The sequence below is a fragment of the Salvelinus fontinalis genome, chromosome 8, assembly GCF_029448725.1.
Source record: "Salvelinus fontinalis isolate EN_2023a chromosome 8, ASM2944872v1, whole genome shotgun sequence".
In the NCBI taxonomy this organism is placed as follows: domain Eukaryota; kingdom Metazoa; phylum Chordata; class Actinopteri; order Salmoniformes; family Salmonidae; genus Salvelinus; species Salvelinus fontinalis.
The window spans coordinates 1,179,652-1,188,861 of record NC_074672.1 but is presented as its reverse complement, the minus strand read 5'-3'; the positions used below and the strand labels follow the sequence as shown (position 1 = coordinate 1,188,861).

The following is a 9,210-nucleotide window of genomic DNA, read 5'->3' as shown; positions in this document are numbered from 1 at the left end:
CTACAAAAGGCCCAACACTCTCCCCTTCTACATGCAGGCCTACTAGTTTTCCGGGAGCTGAGCAGTGGTTACTGTAGGGACTCCACCAGCTGTGCTCAGAGCTGCGGCCTTGGGGCACTGAGAGCGTGCGTGGCCAGCTACATGACAAAGAAAGCAGAGGTGATTGGCCCTGCAGTGAAAGTAAGTATCATGTCCAGCATCCCCGCACACGTTACATGGCCCATTAGACTTCACTTTGCTCCTATTCCCTTTCTGGAACCTATGGTCAGACTGTTGTGGTCTCTGCGCCAGCACTCGCTCTAGCATTGCAAGGATACGTTCCATCGGCTCAGCTGAGCCCTGAATTGTCTGGGCTGGGTAAGGCAACGTATTGGGTACTTCCATGTGGGGCCTCACAGCAGGCATGGTGATCGGCATGACAGCACCAACTTCCTGCTTCATTGTTGTGATGGCTGGGGTCACCTTAGATAAGTGAGAGTACCTCTGCTCCCTCCTGTATTCATCCAGCCTCTCGTGAACATCTGCAGCAGTCCACTGCTGTAATGGCTTGCACTTAAAGATAAGGGACAGTTCAGCGTTAGGGCAATGTCTGATGAACATGACTGTGAGCTCACGAGATGGGTCTTCAACACTCTTTTTCTGTCTCTTTAGACAATCTTCAGCAACCTCCATAGCCCTGTTCAGTCTGAGCCAATATTCAAATGGTTGTTCATCAGTCAGAGGTAATGTGGCATAAAAGTCAGCGAGGGGCATGCTTGAAAAAGCAGTGTCACTAAAATGTTGTTTCAGTATGTCAAAGATGGGACTCGGGCCTTTAGATAAATCAACGGAGGGATTGCTGCGTATGCCAACTTTAACAACATCACGGGCCCTTCCCATAAGCCTACCCATAACCTCAACAGCTTGGTCCATCACAGATACATCCCTCTTACGCATGTAAACCATGACCATATCCTCCCACTCATGCACTGTGCACTTTTCAGAGCCATCCCCCCGAAAGTACACCGGTTCCCTGATATCAGACTTCAATACCAGGTTCAGGCCTGACACATCCAAACCCCTAGAGCTGCATGCATTCCCCATAACATTGTCCCCAACATGTCCAACAATTGCCTTTGACTCCAAACAGGAGGCAATGTTCTCCCCAATGGAATGACCAATCTGCTGTACTATGTCTGCTATGAAATCCATGGAGACCTCCCCACTCCCTGTATTTGGCAAAACTCTGTCATACACATCCTTGGGCGTTTCCATGGGTACACTATCATCAAAACTCCCAAAACCCTCCAGTTTAGGCACAGGTGTAGAAGCAACTGGAATTTTGCCTGAACCCCTACCAACAGATGGTGACAGATTAAATGACAGGAAACCCTTACCTCTCCCAACACCTTCCATTTTAACAATGGGAAATCAACACACTAATAAAAATGTAACTAGCAAAAAAAATGCATATATATATATTTCTTTCTTTAACCTCACATCAAAATCGAACCTATATCTAGTACACAGGTAAAACTCACCCTACTTATATCAGATATACATTAGAATTGCAAATAAACAAGTAACACAAAAGTTATATCGTTTATCTGTGAAGTGTCTCAGCCAGAGAAATCATCAATTTCGATAATAAAACGTTGGTGGCGCCCTCTTGTGGCGAAATGCGATATCGCACTATACTGCACCAGCAACGTCTTATCTGGTTCTTCAAAGGCAACCACGGCGAAGTTCTGAGATGGAAATCCAGCGAAGGATGATCCGATTCAGAAGAACGGTCACGGCACCACTGTAACAATACTCTTCTTCTCCGTGGAGTCCTGTCGTACCGTTCACCATGGACATCCCATCTGAACCCATCAGCCTCGCCTGGTGCCCCAGCCCACCACCCATGAAGACGGCCAGTTCTGGGGGGACAGGGAGTGGCTGAGCCCCGGGAATGGGGTCAGAGATGACCAGGTTGGACAGGTTAGACTTGGAGGTGTTCAGGGGGCTGGAGCCTCCCATGGTCAGGGAAGCGGTGCCCGTGCTGGACCCGGAGCCCATCTGCTGGACTAGGAGCATGGCATGCCATACTGGGATCTTCTGGGTCACCAGGTCTTTACCCTTGCCGTGGTAGGCGCTGCTGTTCTTGGCTACAGCACACTGTCTGTCCACCAGGAAACAGTACCTCATGCGCTCCTCAGACAGAGCAGTCTTGTAGCCCTCTGCTATGAAGGTGTCCAGTTCACTCTGCTTACTACTGATGGTCTCCACAAACTGCATCTCCTTCTCTCCGTACTTGGAGGGGTTCTTGCTGCCTTGGCTCTTCCTGCGGAGTTTCTTCAGTTCAGCCTGACACTTCTCCAGACTCTCTCCCTTACTCTTGTGCTCCACTTGGTACTTCTTCAACGCAGCCGTCAGGTAACGAGCATCCAGCTCAACCTTCTTCTCCAGCTCAGACAGCAGCTCGTTGTGGAAAGACTTGGATCTGTCTGTGGACCTCCGCCATCTGAAACAGCACGTCCCCCATGTCCTTGGATCCCTGGCTCTCACTGGCTAGCTCTCCCATCCTCACCAGGGCATCAAAGTAGCCTTTAGCAGCAAACGTCACATTGGATAGGGCCTTCTCATAGCTCTTCCCCATGGCAACGAAGTTCCGCAAACAGGGGTTGAACTGTTCCATGATGGACTTGTAGACATTCTCCGTTATGCGGTGAACCTCGTCGGTGCGAGACATCTTGAAATCTTCGGTCAAAACCATAAACAGTATTTTCCTTTAGAGAGAAGCTATCCGAGTGAAATACGCCGAATGGGTAGAGAGAGTAGCTTAAACGAAGAGAAGATGTGATGCGAATGACCGCGAAGGTACGCGTGCCTGAAAGAAAGACAGTAAACGGAAGATTCTCTAGGTTGGTTGCACCCACTCAAATCCCTCTCACGCACTGTACAAAATATATGAACCCCCCCCACCAGACACAGTAAGTTGCTAGCTAGTACTGGCGGGAATTCTTTACAACAAAATGCACAACCAATATTCTCCAAAAAACACTGCATCTTATGTGTGATGTTCGAATAACATTTACAAACCGGTTGATATAAATTGTACATTTAAATCATCACTTGGGAGTATAAAAATCACTTTTGACGTACAGTGCTTTGCAACCAACAACTTACCGCTGGTTTGGTGCTTGTTCACTGGGACGATTCTAACTGAAACATCCTCCCTCGTAAGCAAGCTACGCAAACCAGCCAATAAGATGCCATGTTGAGTAGGTGAAGGCAAGACAAAACTAAAACCAAAAACCCATTGGCTTAACAATAAAGTGGCAAGGGGAATCACCAATATATTTTCCTGTTACATCTACTTATATTAACTATATAGTTATTAATATATGCCTACTGTATGATAGCTAGCAAATGAATTAGCTAACTAACGTTAGCCTGCCTAGCTACTTCTGAAGAAGGAAAATGTTTTATTTCTACAATTTCCAAAAGCTTACCAAACAAAAACGTCAATACTTTTATGAAATGTGTTTTCGCGTTGGTAGCACAATTTCTAACTTATTTACATTCATTTTTACTTACACTTGTATGTTGACCCCATATTGATGGAGGTTTTTAGTTTTGACAGACTTTTCTTAGCGGATGTACAATCATCGTTTCAGGCAACGTTGTAAACTTCCCTTGCTTGGCTAATTTGAAACGACGACAAATATGTCCGCGGGGATTCCCCCAAATGAATAAGGCCGAGGGCTGTCTACTTTGAGTTTGAGCTGCAGCCCTCCTTGCCCATCCAAATAAAAATATTGATCATTTATTTGACCTAGATAAGCTGCGACAGTAAAAGGCGCTGCATGGTCATTCTGACGTTTACATTGGCCTCTGCAGGGATGAACGAGTGATGAATTTCTGGGTATGGGCGTTCCATTTAAAAATCATTCCTCCCTCGCCCAAGTGCAAGTGTATACTTGTCAGACGTCATGAACGTCATCAGAAGTGCCCACTTAATTTGAGGGCTGAGGGGATAGGGTGTGTCTTAAGTGTTTGGAATTCAACCGAGGTATGGTAGGGCGAGCCATGCCACCTAAGGCCCGCCCATAACTCTGGCCCTGCCCACCTACTGTCCACCAATCATATCAATGCAGAGCTATAAGGAGCTATACTGAGCCCTCCACATTGTTAAAAAAAGGGTGGGGCGCAAGGCGTTGCAGCATGGAGCTTGATATCGCCTCCAGATCAAGCATAAATCGTCTTCAAGAGTAGCCTACGGAGGGCTTGGTTTTTAATCATATGAAACGTTAGACAAGCAATTGTTACAGGAAAATAACTTCTAATTACAAGGGTCACCATCTTTCGTTTCATGATGGGCATATAGACACATGTAGCTTTTGGAGGGGTTTTACCTAAAAAAAAAATGGGAGCTGTCTAAAACAATGTAGGCACTACAATGCATAGATGAAAAAGGGTATGTCAGCTCACTGTTTTGCTGCTCCCAAACTTGATATTTTAATAAGGATTTGGTGGTTAAGATCTATTTCAAACCCTTTATCTTAAGTACTTGGCAATGCATTCCTCTCACTGAGAGGAGGGGAGGCTATTGTTGGTTTTATATCAAATGAAACAAAATGGAAAAAAACAAGTATTTTATGTTTCTAAATATTATGTTTACTGGCACCAAAAGCAAATTTCTTGTTCGGTGTGCACGTGGGCACTGTGCGTCGCAGTTGGATAGACTGAAGTTCTGCTGTCAAAATCCATGCCATGACATAACCAACCGCGTTCCAACCACGTTACTGCTAAGATCAGCTTTTGGTTGGTCTTAAATATCCCCACCAGTGCTGTCTGAAATTGGCACTTTGGCGCACGTTTTTAAGGACACACCTCAGATATTGCCACCCCTCCCAAGCCAGCTCATATAAAACAGGTAGCCTACATTACCAATCCTGCCGCACATGTTGGAAAACAGCAGAGTGCTGGCTTTAAAAGGTTGAAATTGCCAACGGACGTGCTTTTGACAATTGGGCTAGTTTACAGCTGAAAATAGAGCCACCTATCTAAAACTAGACACTGGTTTATCTCACATCTTCCTTCTGGCACAAGATTGAAAACCGGACTGCCCAGGTGAGAATAATATAGGTGGCAAGGGAACCCTAGACTGTACTGTAAGCAATATGTAGGCTAAGGGTAAATTACTGTTCTAGTGCCCCTATTAGGGGGCTGCTGCCATCTATTGGTGAAAAGGGTTAAAGTCAAGGACCAACTGTAGAGAAAAGTCTGGGACCAAACAGTATTTGTTTTCCTTCAAATACCTGAGGTGCATGGGTGGAGTTGGACTTTTCCCCATTGGTTCCATTAAATCAGGAAGCTACAGTATATGAATCAAGTGCACCTCAAGTATTTGAAAGAAAACAAATAAATTACCATTTCAAACCTGTCGTGAGTCTGTCAGTCACCAAACAAGCTTCATGTATGAACCTTAACCAATGCTCACACATCATGACATTGCTAGGCTCTGTAAATAACTACAGGTTTATAAAATAATTATAACGGTTATAATGGTTTTATAATCCCTCAAGCTCTCGTGAAATATGACCAAAATATCTAACCTTGACACCGAATCAGAGCAGAAAGAGGTAGGCTTCATCTACATGACCAGCTTTAAAAAAAGTATTGGACAGCTGCTGCTGGTCTAAAAAACAATACACTATTCAGCCACACAACTATACTGCATTCATTTACTGAGAGCTGGAGAAAAAGTTGCCTAATGTTTTTAATGCCCATGATTTATCGCTAAGATGTACACTAAGATGTAAGCTGCCCTAGACAGAAAAAAGAAGCCTGCTGAGCGATGAAAGGATTAAAGGCCTTTCGTCAAATCGTGATACCATCAGAGGACTATGATAGAATGGCTACAGCATGTGATCAAATTGAAAGCAGTCCAAATACAGTCAATTTAAGCATTAAACTGAAATGAAACAAACATACTTCTGGTGACCGATATCAACTCAAAAGCAATAAAGAATAAGTTAATGGTTATACCCTTAATATGTATCAAAGGCACAGCCTATAATAGCCTTGATCAGACAAAGTCTGTTGGCTTGACTGAAGGCACACAGGTGCATCTCAGATGATGTCCAATGAGGGGGCTGTCAGGAGAGGAGGGGGTCACAGCTGTCACAGTGGCAATAATTAGCTGATCTAAATACTGAGCTCAGGGGGAGACGGGGAAGCTATGGAGCAGGAGGGTAGAGCGTTTCAAAGAGAGACTTGGCGTGGGCCACAAACCACTGTGCTTCTGTTGGCTCAGACGGACACTCTCCTCATTGTGTGGCATTGCGTGTGTGTGTTTGAGTATTGTGCTGCAGTCAGCAGAGCACTTGTTCTCCGTCACCTGCTCATACAGACACACAACCACGTGTTGTCACAACTGTCAAAGGGAACACACACTAACGGCATGTGTGTGAGTGAACACACTACAACTGTTTAAGGACAAAACATTACGTTGCTGTCTCTGCCTGGATCAACAAGACTAACACCTCTTCTAATACATACGGTTTGAAGTACACTCAATAATGTAACAAAGAGGACACCATAACATCAACTCTCAACCCTCATACAGCCCCTGAACCCAAACCAGACCCTCATACATTCCTTGCACCTTCAGCAACATTCAGTAAAAGGTTAATTTCATCTGGAATCCTACACAGTATCTGCAGTTAAGAGGGTTACAGGTGGCAAGCTTTTCATAGAGAGAAAGAAGTACGCTACATAGATCCTTTGCTGTATTTGCTTTGGACCCCAAGACAATGGTTCCATAGCAACAATCGAGTATAAACACACAAGCTTTGAGCAACATGGAGAGCAACTTTTCCCATACTGCTGCATGAGAGGACCAGAGAGGTTTTAAAAAGCTCAAATTACTAGTTGGCAAAGGGATGAATTTAGACTTAACTAAGACAAAGTATTTCGGACATGTGTGGTTCTCCTCTACGAATATATTGAAGTAGGCTTTTATGTGCAACTTTAGACATCACTTACCTACTTCTTAAAGTAGTGTGAACTTTATTTTAAGAACATGCCGGCACTGCATTATGTCGCTATTACACTGAACAAAAACATAACATGTAAAGTGTTGGTCCCCTGTTTCATGAGCTGAAGAAAATATCCCAGAAATGTACATAAAGCTTATTTCTCTCAAATTGTGTGCACAAATGTGTTTCCATCCCTGTTAGTGAGCATTTCTCCTTTGCCAAGATAATCCATCCACCTGACAAAACTACACATTTTAGAGTGGCCTTCTATTGTCCCCAGCACAAGATGCACCTGTGTAAAGATCATGCTGTTTAATCAGTTTCTTGAAATGCTATTCCTGTCACAGAACACAATGCCATAGATGTCTCAAGTTTTGAGGGAGCGTGCAATTGGCATGCTGACTGCAGGAATGTCTACCAGAGCTGTTTCCAGAGAACTGAATGTTCATTTCTCTAACATAAGCCGGCTTCAATGTTGTTTTAGAGAATTTGCCTCATGTTTCAGCATGATAATGAACAGCCCCATGTCGCAAGGATCTGTACACAATTCCCGGAAGCTGAAAATGTCCCAGTTTTTCCATGGCCTGCATTCTCACCAGACATGTCACCCATTGAGCATGTTTGGGATGCTCTGGATTGACGTGTACGACAGCGTGTTCCACTTCCCGCCAATATCCAGCAACTTTGCACAGCCATTGAAGAGGAGTGGGACAATATTCCACAGGCCACAATCAACAGCGTGGTCAAATCTATGCGAAGGAGCTGTGTCATGCTGCATGAGGCAAATGGTGGTCACACCAGATACGGACTGGTTTTCTGATCCACACCACTACCTTTTTTTAAGGTATATGTGACCAACTGATGCATATCTGTTTTCCCAGTCATGTTAAATCCATAGATTAGGGCCTAATGAATGTATTTAAATTGACTGATTTCTTTATATGAACTGTAACTCAGTAAAATATTTGAAATTGTTGCATGTTGCGTTTATATTTCTGTTCAATGTATATACAGTATATGGGCATGGCAGGGAGTTGTCATATATGAAATGCTGAATAATGAGTCAATTGTGTATTGTCAGTAGGCTGCACTGTCTGCAAAAGTGTTTGATGTCTGGAAGTAAATCATACACCTGCAATAATAAGCATTGATAATAATAATTAATAATAGGCTAATAATGTACTTATTATGAATAATTCTGACAATCATCACCTATATTAATTAATATTTGTAAATGAACTATCTTACAATCACAACTGACACAGAAACGGGAGCAAAGACCGAAATATGGCACTATTACGCAATGATTGCGAGGTGTTACAAATGGACTTCCTGTTGTTAAGCTACACAGATTCATGTAAAGGCATATTTACAGTTGCCATGGGGCAATTCATTGATTCTAAAATCCTACGGTTGGCGCATTGACTGCTGATTCAGTACCGCCATTACAGTGTTAAGATAATCAACAGAAAAAATGGAATGGATTCTGTTGACCCAACAACGGGCCGTCCATTGTTAAAGACGTCCCTCTGTCGGTGAAGGGAGGGAGTGTGTTAGTGCGAGAAATGCGTTTGGGTGCTGTTTTCAGCACCAAACCACATAGGCATAACCACCGACTGAAGAACTACCTTTCTCCCGACACTATTAAGTGTTCTGTGACCATAATGAAAATAAATAAACACATATCGATTAAGAAGGCCATGAAAGAGGTCGACCACTTCTGCTCTCAAATTGCTGGCACTCGTCAACAACAGTGAATAGGAATGTTCAATAAATTACCGAACGACAGTGCGCGCGCATTCATTCGTTCATTTAGCGCGTCCCCTCATGAGCACTCCCTCACTCATGCTCTCGCACACATAGGCTACTCATCAGAGAGAGGGAGAAGGAAAGAACGAGCGGGTCAGAAAGGGGAAGAAGGAGGGAGCGCATACAGCACAACTATATAGCCTAGGCCCCTCTGTGCAGGGTATACCAAAATATTTTGAAAACATTTTCAAATTACATAGAACATAGCCTACACTAGCAACATATTGGCATAACTAGATATTCTACAACTTGAGTAATTGTTAAAACTGATAACATCACCTGCTAGCCTAAACCGTTTTGACAGTGTTATGCGATGTTATGGACTAACTGCAAAGTGGCTATGATGTGAAATTCAGAATAATGAAAATGACAGGTCAAAATTAATTGATTGTAA

General features: G+C 43.6%; 1 pseudogene; it reads right to left on the bottom strand.

Annotated features, from left to right (window-relative positions):
• Positions 1–1,704: 1,704 nt before the first annotated feature.
• Positions 1,705–2,840, bottom strand: LOC129861406 (brain-specific angiogenesis inhibitor 1-associated protein 2-like; annotated as a pseudogene).
• Between the last annotated feature and the right edge of the window lie 6,370 nt (positions 2,841–9,210).